We start from the raw sequence: 19,051 nt of genomic DNA, 5'->3' as shown, positions 1-19,051 counted from the left end.
GAATCAGTTTTCATCCTGTCTAAACATAAGTTAGGAAGACCCCTTTTTGAATTATTTATTAGCTATCAGTGGTGCTCAATTAAAATGATATTAAATTATATAGCTGAAAGGAATTTTTAAAAAATCCATATATCTCTCTAAATTTTTGGTTCTTTCCCTCCAATACAGGGGTGAATGAGAAATACGGCAGTAAGCCAGCCTGCCATTTTTCCAAAAGCAGCCACAATAGAATCCGCTGGATTGAAATAGAACATTTAGAGTTGAGTTTGGCACTCAGTTCTTTCAACCAGTACTATCTTTGTGACATGATTCACTGGGCCAACCACCCAGAGGAACTTTGTGTCTGGCTGTCCAATTTGGAAATATAGAAAAGAGTTCATGACCACCATGTTTTGTAAACCCATATTTCTGAAAATTATATTTCTCCATTTAAAAAGGCTATGAATAGCCAGATGTGTGTATTGGGAAAAATCAACCATTTTGTTAAAAGGCTTTGCGTACAATTTCTAAAAACTCATTGGTATCACTTGAATTGGTTACACATTGCTTTCTGGCAGAGTAATTTCTGTATTTCTATAGCTGCCTAAAAATGATCAGCATTCCAATTCCATTCAAAGATTCTACAAATACATCATCAGTGATATTGTGTCTTATTAAATAATGCTATTAGGTAAACTACATGGCATAGTGAAAAAAGCATGAACTTTTGTGCCAGAGAAATCTGGATATGAATCAGAATTCATTCCTATGTAAGAATGAAGAGATTTATTAACTAAATCTCCCCAGATTTAGTTCTTCAACCATCTGAAAAATCACCTCATTGTAAGGTGGTGAGGATTACATGAGATACCCTATGCGAATTCTGATAACAACCTCCTTATGCAGCACTGAACATCAATGTGTCCATGTTGCAAATCAGGCTATTAGAGTTCAAGTAATTCCTTCAGTATCGGAGAGGAAGCAAGTCTGTAATGTCATGACAAAATGTAAATGTGTCTTTCACAATCAAAATATACCTAAAAAGTAGTATTCTTGCAAATATCACCTTCCTGATAAAAGTTTAAATTCTCCTAATTACAATCATTATTATTATTTCAATAGCATTCACATCATTTTCTCACAGGTGTTACATTCATTGAATTATCATACACGCATCAACATCACTTTTGTAAGCATAAGTTCCAAATCAAAAGCCCAGTTAAGGTTGCAGGTCTATAACGTGTAGTCACAGCTTTTGTAAATCTTAGCTTTCCCATTTTCAAATCGTTGTTTATCATAGTGTTGTTGTATCATTTAAGTAAGAATATTTGGTAGACTGTTTTGAGAGATGAATATATATTGCAGCTATAAATTTTGATTGGATTAGAAATTTGCATGATATTTGTTTAGATGAAACATGATTATTGAATATGTGGCCTTAGTAATGCTCAATATTGACAGTTTTCACTAGAATTCTTTAGGTGTAATGTAAAGGTGATTCTCAAAGAGAAATGCATTGCTTAAGACATTATTTGGAACTTACAGTGAACGAGACAGACAAAGCATTACAAATGAAGTTGAGGTCTTTGCAGTGTCATCAATGAATCAAGTGATCATATAGATAAGCTGTAACCAGTCTAATTCCATCTTCCTCATCAAAAATTTTCAGAATAGCAATTACACACTTACGTCCAAGAGGGTGGAATGGATTATAAAATATTAATAGAAGATATGAATTGAAAACCAACATTAAGGTAAAATTACTTGGATCTTTAACCCTTTCCCATGGTAATTATTCAACTAAATCAATTTTGGAATGGCAACGAGTCCTATCATTAGACATGTCTTTTGATCAAATACTGGGATTCATGAGTTTTATTAATGAAGAAAGATTATTAATTTTATGGTTTCCAAAAATATATAAGTAAAAACAAGGTCATTTATTGTACTCAAATACAAGTATCCCTATGATTGAACGACACAGATCAGAAATAAGTCTAGGAGACATAACTGTCTCTGCATCTGAATAAATGAACTATTAGTAATTAGAATTCACAAAGCACATAGGCTAATGGATGGAATAACACAATTCTACTTCTATTTTAAAGTTTTTAGTCCTCATTCGTTCAAATGGCTCTACTAAGGACAACACTGATGGAGTACTTTGACCCTTTGCACATCACTTCTTTCCAAGGCAAAATTTCACTTGTTCTCTTTCTCCTTAAAGTTCTGCTTGAAAATGATTCATGCTTATAACTGAAGGTGAAGAAACCTGGGCATTCATTCAGATGATTAAATATTAAGAAAATTTTTCTCAATCTGAAAAAATGATACACAACCTTATTATCCCCTCACCATTGGCTGAGAGTGAGATGTGATTCCCAGAAGTAGGATTCGTTTTCCTGGTGATGATGGAATTACTATCAGGATTAGCCTTCCACTAACTGAGCTGACTTTACCTCATTGGCAAGACATTTTAAATGTCCTCATGACATTCACTTACAAGTGCTGTAGTTATCTAAAGCAAAAAGGATGAACTGATTTGAAATTGATTTACTTACATGTCCATGTTTATACTAACAGATGGGATCAAATTTTCTAAGAATACTGATTTAAATGTAACTGACTCTTGTTTCTGTTTGAATCTTTTTTCCTTTAAGGGAAATGGGCTAGTATATATAAAAATTTATTTCATTAATATCCTTTGTGTTGTTTTTTCTCCTGTAGGTTTTCTAGCTAATACATACCAATCAAAATGATAACTACTGGTAATTAGAAAGCCCACATTCCATGATTTCCATTAAATTTAATACTATGTTCCTACCTTGTGTTGCATGGTTTTCATGGGTACTGATAGCTTCTAAGCAGTAAATTGAAATATATTTCATGGGTAACATGGAAATAACATTTTCACTATGTTGTGTACTCCTATATTATATATGGTCTGAAATATTTAGGGAAGCAAGTATTTTCAAGATAAATAAAACGATAAGCTGTCATTGGATCATTTACAGAAATTTTCTTTAACTAAAATTATAACTGTTGTTATCATAACTAAGATAATAGTGGAGCAAGTTTGCCTAACACAGAAAGTTGGAAAAAATTGAGCTTTTTAATGTGAAAGAGATAATAACAAAGGGAATAAAGGATGTTTGTGGCCTAAGCATACTGTAAACAGTTAAACCAGTTTTGGTAATCATATACATTACTTCCTTTCATTAGATGTAAGTAAAATTTGAAACAATTGAGGATTAAAGTTCTTTCCTTTTCCCCTCTACCCAAACCTGTTGTCAAGTGAGAGACTTTAACACACAAGCACACATTAGCAAATAGGCATAAACTCAAGTAGCTTACACTTTTGAAAACACTCAGTTGTGTGACTTCACCCTGTGCAAAGAACCTTGAATGAAAGATTTATTAGAGAGCATTGTGACATTATCCTAGAGTAACACTTCTGTTTATATTTTTTTTTTCTGGGCAAGTGACATAATCTTATTGATTAAAAGTTGGGCTAGGCTGGTGCCGCGGCTCACTAGGCTAATGCTCTACATGCAGTGCCGGTACTCCAGGGTCTAGTCCCAGTTGGGGTGCTGGTTCTGTCCCAGTTGCTTCTCTTCCAGTCCAGCTCCCTGCTGTGGCCTGGGAAGGCAGTGGAGGATGGCCCAAGTGCTTGAGCCTTGCACCTGCATGGGAGACCAGGAGGAAGCACCTGGCTCCTGGCTTCGGATCAGCGCAGTGCGCTGCCCTTAAGAGGTCATTTGGGGAGTGAACCAATGGAAGGAAGACCTTTCTCTCCGTCTCTCTCTCTCTCTCACTGTCTAACTCTGCTTGTCAAATAAATAACGAAAATGAAAAAAGAAAAAGAAAATAAGGATCATTCACTTTGCTGATTAAAAAAAAAGATGAACTGTTAATTACATTTTGGAGTTGTCATATTTTCGGAATTGCACTGATTAATATAAAGCAACTGGGGCTTTGAGACCCATCAGTGAAGGAGGCGCTAGAGCAGCGATGCAATTGGTGACTTCTCTGCATCTGACACTGAGAGGAGCTGCTGGTCTGCACCTACCTAGGCTCACAGCCCCTGACTGGCAGAGTGGGAAGGGCACAGGTGGGGACTCCTTGTATTCTGGCATCCTGTTTATTGGCTGTGCGACCTCAGGCACCTTGGCTGAGCTCTCTGAGCCTTGGTTTCCTTCTACACGAAATGAGGACAATCTAGCTCACAGAGCTGTAGTGAGGATGAAACCAAGGGAGACATGCATGATACCGTGTTTGTAGCAGTTCCACAAAGAACTGTTACAAAGAAGCACCCCTCTTCCTGCTTCCCGCAGAGCCTGCCTGGGTAGAATTTCTCTGCTCTGAGGATCACACAAACAGGAAGAGCAACACAGAAACAGAAATATGGCTCACCAGAGGACAGAGTGCTGGCCGCTCTTGTGCAGATTGTCAGTTATGCCAAAAGCCTTGAAGAAGGCACATTGCTGCTGGCACCGCAGCTCACTAGGCTAATGCCTACACCCCCAGCACCGCAGGTTCTAGTGCCAGTTAGGGGTTGGGGTGCCAGTTTTGTCCCGGTTGCTCCTCTTCCAGAGGATTATTTTTGTAAGAAAATCACGTTTCAATTTGAATCTCGACATTAAAATGTTTACAAAAACCACCATTTAGATAAACTAAATGTGTAAGACAATTAAATAGAAAAAAAGATATTCGCAGCCATTTTCTCCATGTTGTTTGTGCTGTCTCTGGCTGGCGCGCCAAAAATCACACAGCTGAGGTCAGAAATAAATCACAAATAATGAGACTGGCACGGTGGCCACGGTCAGCCCCACTGCTGCTCCCCGGAATATGCTTAGCGACATCAAGGATGATTGACACCCATGCCCTCAGCAGGTGGGCGAGTGCTGCCCTGGGCGCAGGCACAGGGAGCTCAGGAGCAGAGGCAGCACACTCGCCACGCCCACTCTGTGCAGGGATGCTAGGCCGCCGGTGCTGCTGCCGCTGACCCTGTATACACACCCCGCACACACAGCCGACTCGGGCCTTGTTTCTGGCTGTAACCGGCTGCTGCCCTGCTGACATTTCCGGGGGTTGGGACAGTAGGCCCGAGCTACCGTGGCCCCTTCCATAGACCCAGTGATGGGAAAGCAGGCCACAGGTACCCTAGCCTGCACCTGCCGTGAGTGGTTCTGGGCTGAGTCGGGCCAGGCAGCCTCTGGCCGAGGGCCCGGGCTGTTAACTCACCGACAACACAACAGAGGGCCGTCATCAGATTTATTGGATGAACACGGCAGGTGGGAATTTTCTCGGACCGCGCATCCGCTGACTCGGGCAGACAGGAAGCCGTGCAAAGACAAGGGAACGAGCATTTGTGAGAGCCGTCATTAGACGCGTTCTTCCCTGGAGCTCCGGGGACAGGCAGGGTCAGACTCTGCTGAGTGAGGAGCTGCCGCCTGGCCGGCAGCCTCGCGGTCAGGTGGTTAACGCCCCTCCCCGAGCCCACCCTGCCCAGTGACTGCTGCACAGACCACTTCCGTGTGCTCGGCATGTTCTTTCCCAGGTGCTCAGCTAAGGACTCAGGTCTGGGTGTCGCTTCGCATGGGAATCCGCAGGTGTTGCTCAGGCCCCTCTCCCCTGAAGCAGCTCTTTGACACCCTGGTGACAGTCACGCCCCAGTGCCAGAGACATGCAGAGGCGCACGCTTGCCAGGCTGCCCGTGCAGACTGCCGGCGCCGCTGCCCGAGGCCGGCTCGCTGTCCTACCAGTCGAGGAAGAGCAGGGAGAAGGAGCACATCACGAGGAAGAAGAGGATCCACACGCAGAAGCCGGCGTTGTTCTTGATGGCCTCTCTAAGGTCTTCGATGCCCTCCTTGATGTTTTCAGTCGCTCCAACCACCAACTGGTGAATGTTGTCAACCTCCGCTTCCTGTTGCAACACCTTTTCCGTGAATATCTCTTGGAGTCTGGAAATTTCAACTACTTTCCCTTCGATTTGCCTCACTTTGTCAAACAAGCTGTTCATCTCCCCAACGAGCCGCTGATTTTCTTGTTCAAACATTTGCATTTCTTCTGGGGATAACTCGTCTTCTCCTTTGCCGTCTCCCCGGGCACTCCAGTCAGGCTGCTCTTCAGACAGTCTTTTCTGGGAACTCTTCAGAGGCAGGTTTCTCTTCAGAGTCTTTTGAAGGATTCTGTGACGCTTTCTCAGAAGAGATGGATTCTCTTGTTTTTGCATTTGGTTCTGGTTCCAGCTTAGATAATCTCTTCCTATCCACCACTCGTTTAACTCGGATGGCTCTGTTCTGAGTAAAGTTCACACACTCTTTTTAAGTAAGCCTCGATGAAATCCAGAACGGCAGTGCTGTGCTCCTTCAGCTGCTGGGAGTGGACCTCCCTGTGCGCATCTGTCCTGAGCTGCTGAATTGCTTCCGAGCAGGTCCTCATGAAGATCTGTGCGTCCTGGTCTATCTGGTCTCCTCTGTGTCTGTCATCCTGCCACAGTCAGACAGAACGTGGCTGTAAGCATTAATATAATCTTTCCTATGCTCCAGAAGAAAATCTCTCAGTTTGCTGTGGCCTGGGCAGGCAGTGGAAGATGGCCTTGCACCTGCATGGGAGACTAGGAGGAAGCCTGGCTCCTGGCTTCAGATTGGCGCAGCTCCGGCTGTAGCAGCCATTTAAGGAGTGAACCAATGGAAGGAAAACCTTTTTGTCTCTCTCTGTCACTGTCTAACCTGTGAATCTGAAGGGTCAGCTACTGATTTTTATATAAATACTATTCATGGACACTAAGGATGCTTGAACAGCATTTACCTCCAACAAAATACTTTGAATAACACTTAAGCAGGAAAAACAATTCTCTGCTGTGCTAAAGAAGAAATCTTTATACCGATGATCAGAGAGAAAAGTGAGCCCCTAGCTCAACTATTTTAGTATTAGGTTACCACGTGTGTGTGTGTGTGTGTGTGTGTGTGTGTGTGCTGAGATTTGAAGAAGCTTCATGTATCTACGTATACACATGCACACACACACACACAAATCTGTAAAGCTCCTTCAAATCTGAGCTATCTATTTATGGTATACATAAAATTGATTTGCATCTCTAAATAAGTACAGTTAATATTAACATTTCAAAAAATATAAATAATTCAATTTTTAATTCTTGCATATTTCAGATAAAATTATCTTACATTGTAAAGATGACATATCACAAATTTAAAATTGCTCATCAACTATTCCAGTTTAATATTTTTCCTCAAAATCATCATGACAGCTTATTTTCCACAACAGGATCTATTCAGAACCAGTTGTAGGTGGTTGTTATGTACCCTGACTTTTTAATTTTCAACAGTCCTTTTGTTAATAATATTCTGATTTATTGATGAGTAGACATATATCCCTATTCCCTATTTTGGTGATGATTCAATCATTTCAATTCCCTCTAATTATTTTAAATGGAGAACTCAAAAGTAAAGAACTATTAGACTCAAATTAAACTTTCCCAGCAAAAATTGCATTATACATGGTATTTAATGGTTAAGTTTGCATAAAATGTTGCATAGAACTTAGTCACCTGTCTCCTGATATGAGTGGTGTTGAGACTGGCCAGCAGATTAAAATTGTGAAAATTTGCTTCCTTTTTATGTATTATTTTTCTTCTAGTTGCAAAACCATACCTTATCATTAAACAGATATTCAATTACTCTTAAGATAATTGCCATTATCTGTTGATCACTGGTATTTCTTTTTTTATTTTGTATTTATTTATTTTTTGACAGGCAGAGTGGACAGTGAGAGAGAGACAGAGATAGAGAGAAAGGTCTTCCTTTTTTCCGTTGGTTCACCCCCCAATGGCTGCTGCGGCCAGGCATTGCAGCCGGCGCACAGCGCTAATCCGAAGCCAGGAGTCAGGTGCTTCTCCTGGTCTCCCATATGGGTGCAGGGCCCAAGGACCTGGGCCATCCTCCACTGCACTCCCGGGCCACAGCAGAGAGCTGGACAGGAAGAGGAGCGACTGGGACAGAATCCTGCACCCCGACCAGGACTAGAACCTGGTGTGCTGGCGCTGCAGGCAGAGGATTAGCCTATTGAGCCGTGGTGCCAGCCAATCACTGGTATTTCTAATAACTAATGGCTACATTAGCAGTTGACAAATAGTGTTTCTTTGGAAATTTGTAATTTCGGGCCAGAACTCATGACTAGAGCCTAGGGAGATTACTGACGCCATAAACAAGAGTGTCAAATTGTTAAGTCAACAACAGGAGTCACTGTGTACTTACTTCTCATGCGGGATCTGTCCTTAGTGTGTTGTCCAATGTGAAGTAATGCTATAACTAGTACTGAAACAGTATTTTACACTTTGTGTTTCTGTGTGGATGCAAACTGATGAAATCTTTACTTAATATGTACTGAATCGATCTTCTGTATATAAAGATAATTGAAAATAAATCTTGATGTGAATGGAATGGGAGAGGCAGCGGGAGATGGGAGGGGTGTGAGTGGGAGGGAAATTATGGGGGCGGAATCCATTGTAATCCATTAACTGTACTTTGGAAATTTATATTTACTAAATAAAAAATAAATTAAAAAAATTTTGGGCCAGCACTGTGGCATAGCAAGTAAAGCTGTCACCTGCAGTGTCGGCATCCCATATGGGTGCTGGTTCAAATCCTGGCTGCTCCACTTCAGATCCAGTTCTCTGCTATGGCCTGGGAAATCAGTAGAAGTAGGCCCCAGTTCTTGGGCCTCTGCACCCATGTGGGAGACCCAGAAGAAGCTCCTGACCCCTGGCTTTGGAGCCATGCAGCTCCTGCCATTGTGGCCATCCAGGGAGAGAACCAGCAGATGGACAACATCTCTCTCTCTTTCTATGCCTCTGCTTCTCTGTAACTCTGCCTTTCAAATAAAAAAAGTCTTTAAAAAAAGAAAATCTGCAATTTAATCTAAAGTTATTATTTTTTAAAGATTTTCTTACTTGAAAGAGAGAGGAAAAAAAGAGAGGAGAGGAGAGGGGTGGGGAGAGGAGGGAAAAAGAGAGGAGGGGAGGGGAGGGGAAGAGAGGGAAGAGGATAGGAGGGGAGGGGAGGGGAGACAAGAGGCTGGTCATTCATCTGCTGATTAACACCCCAAATGGCCATAACACCCAGGGCTGGGCAAGGCTGAAGCCAGGATCCATCCAAGTCTCCCATATAAGTGTCAGGGTCCCAAGCACTGGTGCTGTCATGCTACTGCCTTGCAGATGTGTTAGCAAGGAGCTCAACAGGAAGCAGAGTGGCTGAGACATAACCACTCTCAGATTGGGGCTGTGTGTGTCTCAAGCTGCAGAGTGTCTGTTCCTAGAGCTATTAGATATTAGTTATTCCTATTAGTTATTAGCTTTTATTTCTAAATTGGAGCTTTCTGTGACAGCACAGTTATTCATTTATACAGAAGATAGCTTTCTCATTGTAAAGGAATAATATTCATTTCTTTGACTTTCTCAAAAATCTTAATTTAATATCATATTTTGAAAACATCATTCTCTATGCTTTTAATTTTTAATGGGAAATTTAGTTTGCTCTAAAATTATGTGGCTAATTCAGTGATCAAGCATGCCATTAGTGCTATCTGGAAATAAAAATATGAATTGTATATTTGATTATTTTCACATGGTTATTTCAACTGTCATCAATATCTAAAAACATTATTGTTGTAGCCTGTACCATGTCTAACATTATCTTATGAACTGATGAAATAAATTTATCTGAAGTCACTGTTATTACCTAGATTTTTTTTTCTGCAAACTTTAATGGCAGATTTGTTGTGTATTCCTTAGTCACACCCTAATCCTGATATTCTCTTATTTCTCACTCTCCCAGAGCAATACAATGTTTATCTTTCCACAGTGGCCACAGGATAGTCTTTAGGAAGCTTCAGCTCTCTAATTTTCCTAAATGACTACATAATCCTTAAAATGCAGTAAGGTCATAGGAATCCAGATTCCTATAAATTCTGTGAATTTTCAGATGTAAATGATTATCAAGCCAGATGAGTATTTCTATTTTCTAAACTTTTGTGTATGAACTGAATTTTTACATTTTTTGCAATAGCTGTTTTGGATTTTTTGGATTTCTTGGATTTTTATTTTATATCGATGTTGGACAGTATGAAAAGTAAATGAAGAATCTCAAAAACTCCTTCATAGCCTAAACATTTGAAAATATTTTTCTTTCATCGTAGGCAGTTTCTTATACCAGCACACAATAGAATATTGGTTATACAGCACTGTTATAGACAAATGCTTAATTATTATGTCCAGAACTTTCTTCCAAGCCAATGCAATCCATTTTTCAAGTTTTGATGTTGATGTTACATCAGTATATCTTATTTCACTGGATTCTTATTGTGATTTATTTCCCTCAAGGTAGTTAGTTGTTCTTAGAGGGTTTTTTTTAGATTTATTTATTTATTTAAAGGCAGAGTTGCAGCAGAGAGGCAGAAGCGAGAGGGAGAGGAAGAGGGAGTGGGAGAGAGAGAGAGAGGGAGAGAGAGAGAGGTCTTCCATCTGCTGGTTTATTCCCCAAATGGCCACAATGGCCAGAGCTGTGCTGATCCAAAGCCAGGAGCTAGGAGCTTCTTCTGGGTCTCCCATGTGAGTGCAGGGGCCCAAGGACTTGGGCCATTTTCTATTGCTTTCCCAGGCCATAGCACAGAGCTGGATTGGAAAGGAACAGCTGGGACTCAAACTGGTGCCAATATAGGATCCGGGCACTGCAAGTGGTGGCTTTACCTGCCATGTCACAATGTCAGCCCCAATTCCTAGAATTTAAGCTATTTCCATAAAAAGTACCTGGGAGATTCAAAGAAACTTATAACCTAAGCAATATGCAAATTGTTTTGGGTTCTGTCTCTCTCTCTCTCCTTCTCCCCTATGCTTCCCCCCCTCTTTCTTTGTTCCTCTTATATTATTAGAAATCTGACAATTTCCTCTGCTTAATTCTTTCCCATTTCCAGTGTTCCAAAATCCTTCTGGCTATTGCAGGATAATAAAATAGCATATCTCCCCTACTTGGCAGTGGCTTCTTACATCCCATTAAGCCATTGTTTCTTGCTTTCAAAAAAATTTTTGCAATTGCAGTCATTCCTTCTTCAAAGAATATTTGATGCACAAATGTTCTATTTATGCCCTGGATTCTACTTCTGTACCTCTGCACACACAATAACATTTTGTGTTCCAAAGCTAAAACATACCTGAACATTATAAAAGACATCTTGACTAGTAATCAAACTTGACCTGTAGAATTCTGACAATGCATATGATTCAATTGAGGTAATTACAGTATGAATAGTTCAGATGAAAGTCTTATAAGGCACAAAAGGACAGCTCTGCCATAACTATCTATAGTTTTATAGTGATAATAAAGCACAAAAAATTATCAGACTCATTCCACTATGAGAAACAGTAAAATGTGCTTCCTCTCAGGAAGCTAAGTTCCAGGAAGATCCCCTAGACATGATCGAGAACATTGTGTGCTAGGTACTTTTCCTCCTATTTCTAATTATAACCCTGCAACAATTCTTAATTCTGAAGAGCTCATGTTTTTCTGTGCTATTTTTTCAGTGGATTTTGACAGCAAATTTTGTAGGTTTTTTTTTTTTATTTAGTGAAACTTCTGAATAAAAATGTTGTTTGACAATCACCTTCTACTCAATTTCTTAGCATGATGGTTTTAAGAATGCCTCAAGAGTAAAAAAAAAAAAAAAGCCCTGATGTTCTCATTTTTCTGCAATTATTTTCTCCATAGAATGTTAATATCCAAAGTTATGACTATTTTAGGGGCTGGCACTGTGGCACAGTGGGTTAACACCCTGCCCTGAAGCACTGGCATCCCATATGGGCACCAGTTCTAGTCCCAGCTGCTCCTCTTCCGGCCCAACTCTCTGCTATGGCCTGGGAAAGCAGTAGAAGATGGCCCAAGTCCTTGGGCCCCTGCACCCGCATGGGAGACCAGGAAGAAGCTCATGGCTCCTGGCTTTGGATCGGTGCAGCTCTGGCTGTTGCGGCCACTTGGGGAGTGAACCATTGGATGGAAGACCTCTCTCTCTCTCTCTCTCTCTCTGACTCTCCTCTCTCTGTGTAATTCTGACTTTCAAATAAATAAATTAATCTTTAAAAAAAAAACAAAGTTATGACTGCTTTAGAATCTTTTCAGTACTCCTAAAAATCATGTTTATTGTATTGTATGCATACTATACGATTGGTCTTACAAAAATATTTGTATGATTTAAGTTTCTGTCTTTTTAAAAGAAATGGATATTTGGGGTAGTGTTTTATCTAGTCATCCTTCTGATCTTTTTTAAAGAGTAAATAATGTATGATTACTTAACAATTCTTTTTTTTAAAGATTTATTTATTTATTTGAAAGTCAGAATTACACAGAAAGAGAAGAAGAGGCAGAGAGAGAGGTCTTCCATCCACCGGTTCATTCCCGAGATAATTGCAATGGCCAGAGCTGCGCCATTCTGAAGCCAGGAGCCAGGAGCTTCTTCCAGATCTCCCTGTGGATGCAGGGTCTCAAGCACTTGAGCCATCTTCTGCTGCTTTCTCAGGCCATAGCAGAGAGCTGGATTGGAAGTGGAGCAGCCGGGACTTGAACCGGTGCCCATGTGGGATGCTGGCACTACAGGTAGCAGCTTCACCCTCTACTTCACAGCGCCAGCCCCACTAATGTGCAGTTCTTTCCAGTTCTAAAACTATTTTTGCATCATTAAACTGAGAATTTTTTAAAAAAATAGTTGACATTGTTAAATACCAATGTGCTTTTGCTACAATGGAAACTGGGCAGGCTTTGGTGGAGCAGCTGTGCAGCCAGTTGGGATGCCCACATTCTATATCAGTGTCTGTGTTTGAAACCCAGTTCTGCTGCTGATTCCAGCTCCCTGCTAATGTGCACCCAGGAAGGCAGCAAATACTGCCTCGAGCAGTTGGAGCCCTGCCATCCCTTTGAGAGATGTGAATTGATTTCCCAGATGCTAATTGCAGGCCTTTGGAAACTGAACTAGTAGATAGGAGATCTCCATCCCCCACCGCTCCCCCTTTCAAATAAAATAAAATAAAATTATTAAAGATTTTTCAGCTAGAATCAATTTGCTCTTGACTCTAAACCATTCAATTAAATAATTTATTGCTTTTAGGTTTTTTAAAAAATATTTATTTTAATAGGAAAGAAAATGAGCTCCCCCATCCACTGGTTCACTCCTCAAATGACCACAACTGCCAGAAATGTGCCAGGTTAATGAATTAGGAACTCAACCTTTTCCTTTTTTAAGATGTTACTTATTTGAGAGGTGGAATTACAGACACAGAGAGGGAGAGACAGAGAAATAGGTCTCCCATTCACTGTTTCACTGCACAAATGGCCAAAATGGCTGGAGCTGAGTGATCTTAAGCCAGGAGAGCTTCATCCAGGCTCCCATGCAGGTGGAGGGGCCCAAGCACTGGGGGTCATCATCTGCTTTCCCAGGCCATAGCAGAGAGCTGGTTCAGAGGAGGAGCAGCTGGGACCAGAACCAATGCCCATATGGGATGCTGACGCTGCAGATGGAGGCTTAGCCCTCCATGCCACAGTGTTGGCCCCTAGGAATTCAATGGTAAATGAAACTCTTTAATTAGAAGGAAAATAATACCACATAGAAATCTGGGCATCCAAAAAATGTACAAAAACCACTAAAAATACTGAATATAGATGGACATTTTTAGGGAATTAAATCTATTTTAAATATAAGTTGTTTAAGCAAAAATAGAAATATTGCATAGAAGATAAAAATATATAGAATTTTAAAAACTAACCACTATTATGAAAGCCAGGAAAAGAGAAACAAAAATATAATATTGTAGTACATGAAGTTTAATATAGCATCATGTTAAAACATTGTAAATTATCTCTCTCTCTCTTTTTCTTTTTTTTTTTTTTTTGGGCAGGGCCCCAGCCCCGTGGGGGCTTTATTTTGACACCACTTTGTTTCAATACAAACAGTCCAGAAAGAGTCCCGTCACTCTGGGCGAGTGCGGAGGGAGTGGTCTGTGTTGCTTGGAGCCCAACCTGCAACCCGGAGGTGGCGGAGGGGCCCAGAGTGCCAGCATGGCAGGGGAGGATGGCACCAAAGATGACACAGTGCATGGCCCGGCTGCCAGAGAGAGGCCCCCACGCAGCCCCTCGAGCTCTCAGGGGCATGCCAGGCCAGGTCCCTCTGAGCCTGCTTCTCTCCCTCATGTCTTCTGCTTTCTTGGCCGGTGTGAGGCTCACAGCAACCAGAGTCAGGACACAGGCCAGATGGGACCCACTGTGGCCACGGGCCAGGGGAAGGGCCAAACATCTCAGAAAACGGAGGGCCGATGGCCCACAGTAGATGGTGTGCCAGGCTTCAGAGAGGCCCAGAAAGTTCTCCAAGCAATTACAGTCACAGGGGAGGAGGAGGAAGGGGACATGGGATCACTAAGGCCTGATCCCAAATGAAGCCTTTAGGTACCAGGTGAAGGTTCTAGCCCTTAGTAAGGCCCAGACCAAGGTCCTTCCTCTCCTCTGCCTTCTCCTGATACCCAGAAGAGGCACTGGCAGCAGCAGCAGAGGCAGCAGCAAGCCCAGAACCCCTCCCTGGGGGGCTTTCGGCAGCTCCCCTCTTGCTGGGTGTCTCCCTGGTGCCAGAGGGCAGAGGCCCGAGCCCTCAGACCACCTAGAAGGATCCTGGAGCCAGCAGAAGGTGTACACTTTTCCCTTTCCTTGCATGGGGAAGGGCTGGGCCTCCCACCCCAAGAGAAATCCCTCCAGTGTGCAGGACAAGTGAGCAGCAGCTCTGGGGGCAGGAGTGGAAGGACACTGCACAGAGGAGAGGCTGAGGGCACACAGGGGAGGGGCTCAATCCACAGGAGTCCCCCCCCAGGGTCCTCTAGGGCCACCCCCCTGCACAGCACACACTTAGGTAACCAAGCCACCCAGCTTCCACAGGAGGCACCCATGCCCTGAGAACCATGGGTTTCTTGCTGCTCTCCCCAGTGATGCCTGAGCCACGGGGCTATCAGTAGGAACTATAGCGATCCTGCAAAGAATTCATCACGCCATTGGCCAACACAGCCAACTTGTCTGCCACAGACGTGACACCCTGCTTAAACTGGGCGATGTCCGCTGAGGGTAGCACATTGCCCAGAGACACGCTTCCTGCTCCATGGGCTCCATGCACATCCCCAAAGAGGTCTGAAGAGCTGATGGCACTGCTGCCCATGAGCTGCTGCAGCCAAGACCTGGCTTCATACTCAACGTCCACCTCCCGCCCAAAGAACATGTCGGATGAGATGGCTTTTGCACCTGCAAACTTCTTGCGTGCTTCGCTGGACTCGAGGCCTGAGCTCCGGCTCTCCACATCCTTCTGGCTTGTGGCTCTTTCTGAAATGGGCCGGATGCTCGAGATGGTCACTTCTGCCTCCTTCTCCTCTACCCTGTCCATGCCCCAGGTGGTATCCGTATCCCAGCGGGAACCAAAATTTCCCCCAAGGAAAAGGGGGTGTCCTTGTACGTTGGGGGTCCAGAGGTGAACGTCCAAATGTTGTCAAACAGGTCCAGTTGCGAGCGGGAGGACTTGGCGGTCACTGGGATCTCCTGCTCGATCACCTGCATCTCGGACAGCACCGAGCGGGACACGGAGCTCCGGCTCACCAAGCCCACGCCCAGCCGCTCCGCCTGCTCTCGCGTCTTCCCCTCCAGATTCTGGAGCTGCTTCTCCTCCTCCTTCCGATCAAGCTGGAACTCCTGGTAGGCCAGACGCCTGGAGGCGACCATGGACTCCTCGGCCTGCTTCTTAGCACGCGCTGCCTGCTGCTCACGGAGCTGCTCTGCCACCTGGGCCTGCCGCTCGATCTCGCTGAAGCTGGGGCCGCTCACCTTCTGGGCACCCAGGCCTTTCTTAGCTGCTGCTGGCTTCTTCTTGCCAATGATGGAGCTTTTCAGTTCCAGAGGTGCCTTGGGCGAGGTGCCAAGCAGGTCGGTGTTGGGACCGTGCTCCGGCTGGGCCAGGCCACTGCTCTCTGCGGACGGGGCTGGCTGCTGGATCCCTGCAGGCTCAGCGGCTGGCACATCCCAGGCAGGGGCTGAGTGTGCTCCGTGAAGAAATCCGAGTCCTTCTTCTCTGGGGAGTGGCTAGGAGCACTGCTCACGTTGTCTATCCAGAGGTCAGTGCCACGCCAGGCCAGGGCCACACTCCCCAGCTGCCGGATCTTCTCCCGGTACATCTGGGCTGCTCGGCTGTTGCACTTGCTGTTGGCATCACTGGCTGTGCAGCTGTGCTGGTGGAAAAAGGCCGTCTGCATACACCTCAGCTGGAACCAGCTCCAGTTGGAATCCAGCTCTGTGGGCCTGATGAAGCTGAGATGGACGCCCAGGGAGCGCTGGACCCCGCAGCAGTCAATGCACAAGAAACACCAAACGTGATGCTGGCCCTTCTCGGATTCCTGGCGCCGCAGTGGAAACAGGCCTTGTTGGTGGGAATTGCTCGAAGCCTCTTAAAGAGTCTGGATTTTGGTCTTGCTCGGTTCCGCTGCCATTTTCTCTCCTGTAAATTATCTTTATATATTATATTTCCTAAAGCAACTACAACACAAAGCAAAAGATTGTCTAATAAGCCAATAAATAAAATAAATCAGAATCCTAGAGCATGCTTAGCTAATTTAAACAAGGTGAAAAAGAGGTAAAGTGAAATGTATAAGAACAGATAAATAGAAAGAAAAAAGAACAAATTAAAAAACTTAATGTAAATTATTCAATAAACATTCCAAATATAAATGACCTAAATGTCTATGTGAAATAAACAAACTGAGATTGTATTAAAAAAGAAAGTAACACACAACTGTAACCTGCCAATCAATACATTCACATTAAATATAAAGATACAAAGGATAAATGCAGTAAAAAACATACCATTACAACAGTTTTTACTAAAAATTATGAGCAATGATAGATCAATATAAGATAACAAAAAATTCAGGGCAAGAATATTAACAAAGATAAACTTAGACAATACACATGAATAAATAGGCCTATTAACAAAGAGTTCTAGTGATTGAACATGTATCTAATAAAAGCTTAAAATATATGAAGCAAAAGTATAGTATATATAAATTAAAAATCTTTAATTATAAAAGACATTTCAATAACCTTCAATAACGAATAGAAGAAACAGGTGGAAAATCAGTAACTATATAGAATACTTTATCAATCTTTTAAGCTATCCTTTGTAAAAGTATTAGATACATTTTATTTTGACTAATTTTTTTAAGATATTATTTTTATTTATTTGAAAGGCAGAGTTGCAGAGAGAGAGAGAGAGAGAGAGATTCCATCCACTCGTCCACTCACATAATGGCCACAACAGCTGGGTTGGGCCAGCCCAAAGCCAGCAGCCAGGAGCCAGAAGCTTCTTCCAGGTCTCCCACATGGGTGCAGGGGTCCAAGCACTTGGACTATCTACTGCTGCTTTCCCAGGTGCATTAGCAGGGAGTTGAAGGGGAAGTTGAGCAGTCAAGATTCGAGCTGATGCCCATATGGGATGCTGGTGCTGCAGAAAGTGGCTTAATCTACTTTGCCACAGAAACTGCCCCAAGTTTAACTATTTCTTAGAAAATGAACCTAATCAATATTTTCTACATAACTGAGATGAATCCATTAAAATGTTTGATACAAATGACATTTTGGTTTTCCACTGAGTATCTTATTATATTTTTAAATATAAAAGTTTGATTAGCATGTAGTGCTTGTATACCTTCATAAGCCCATTCCAAAGCCAGAAGTCCAGACCTCCATCCAGATCTTCTCTGAGGGTGGCAGGGGCCCAAACTCTTGTGCCATTTTTCACCATTTCCCAGGCATCTTAGCAAGGAGCTGGGTCAGAAGTGCAGCAGTCGATACTCAAACTGGCACTCATATAGGATGCTGGCCTCACAGGTGGCACTAGGGCCTGCTTATGATGCCAGATCACAAATGGCAGTGTAACTCGCTCCAGCATAATGCAGTCTGAATTCCTTCACTAGTAGCTATTTATCTGAAGAAAAGGAAACATTTGGCCATAAAAAAGATTTTACACAACTGTTTATGTCATATTTGTTTCTAAAACTGAAGTAGATAAAATATCCATCAATAGGTGAATAGATAAATAAATTCTGTAAAATCAATTCAATTGAAGTAATAAAAAAGTATTTCACTATTATTTGAAAGATTTATTTATGCATTTGAAAGGTAGAGTTACAGAGAGAGGAGAGACAGAGAGAGATCTTGCATCTGCTGCTTTACTCCCCAAAGGTTTGCAATAGCTAGGGCTGTGCCAGGCAGAAGCCAGGAGCCAAGCACTTCTTCCAGGTCTCCCATGTGGGTGCAGAAGCTCAAGCACTTGGGCCATTTTCTGTTGCTTTCCCAGGCCATCAGCAGACAGCTGGATCAGAAGTGGAGTGCCTGGGACTTAAACTGGTACCCATATGAAATGCCAGCCCTGAAAGCCATCCCTTAACCTACTATGTCACCGTGCCATCCCCGAAAAGTAAAATACTATTGATGTATGAGAAAACATGATTCTATCTCAAAATAATTACAAAGAGTATAAAATAAGTAAGTAAGGGGGAAATTGAGAAACAGAAAGTGGTGACATCCTGTATGGTACTATTTATCTGAAATTCCATATAATAAAAATTAATAGTGACAATAAACTAGATTTTTTTTAGGAATGTAAAGTTTGAGGTAGTATGAGGAAAAGCAGAAAAGTTGGACTGAGAAGAAAAGACGGGGCCAACACTGTGGCGTAGTGGGTAAAGTCACAGCCTGCAGTGCCAGCATCCCATATAGGCACCAATTCGAGTCCTGGCTGCTCCACTTCCAATCCAGCTCTCTGCTATGGCCTGGGAAAGCAGTGGAAGATGGCCCAGGTCCTTGAGTCCCTGCACCCATGTGGGAGACCTGGAGGAGGTTCCTGGCTCCTGGCTTCAGATCTGTATATCTCTGGCCTTTGTGGCCAATTGGGGAGTGACCCAGTGGATGGAAGACCTCTCACTCTCTCT

At 42.9% G+C, this 19,051-nt stretch overlaps 2 pseudogenes; both read right to left on the bottom strand.

Moving 5' to 3' along the window:
- Window positions 1-5,644: 5,644 nt before the first annotated feature.
- On the bottom strand, window positions 5,645-10,754 carry LOC127488713 (syntaxin-18 pseudogene; annotated as a pseudogene).
- Window positions 10,755-14,491: 3,737 nt separating this feature from the next.
- On the bottom strand, window positions 14,492-16,552 carry LOC100340363 (ADP-ribosylation factor GTPase-activating protein 2 pseudogene; annotated as a pseudogene).
- Window positions 16,553-19,051: the final 2,499 nt, after the last annotated feature.

Source organism: Oryctolagus cuniculus, chromosome 7 (genome assembly GCF_964237555.1).
Source record: "Oryctolagus cuniculus chromosome 7, mOryCun1.1, whole genome shotgun sequence".
Lineage (NCBI taxonomy): Eukaryota > Metazoa > Chordata > Mammalia > Lagomorpha > Leporidae > Oryctolagus > Oryctolagus cuniculus.
Note: the sequence above shows the minus strand (reverse complement) of the source record. Positions and strands in the feature narration are given on the sequence as shown.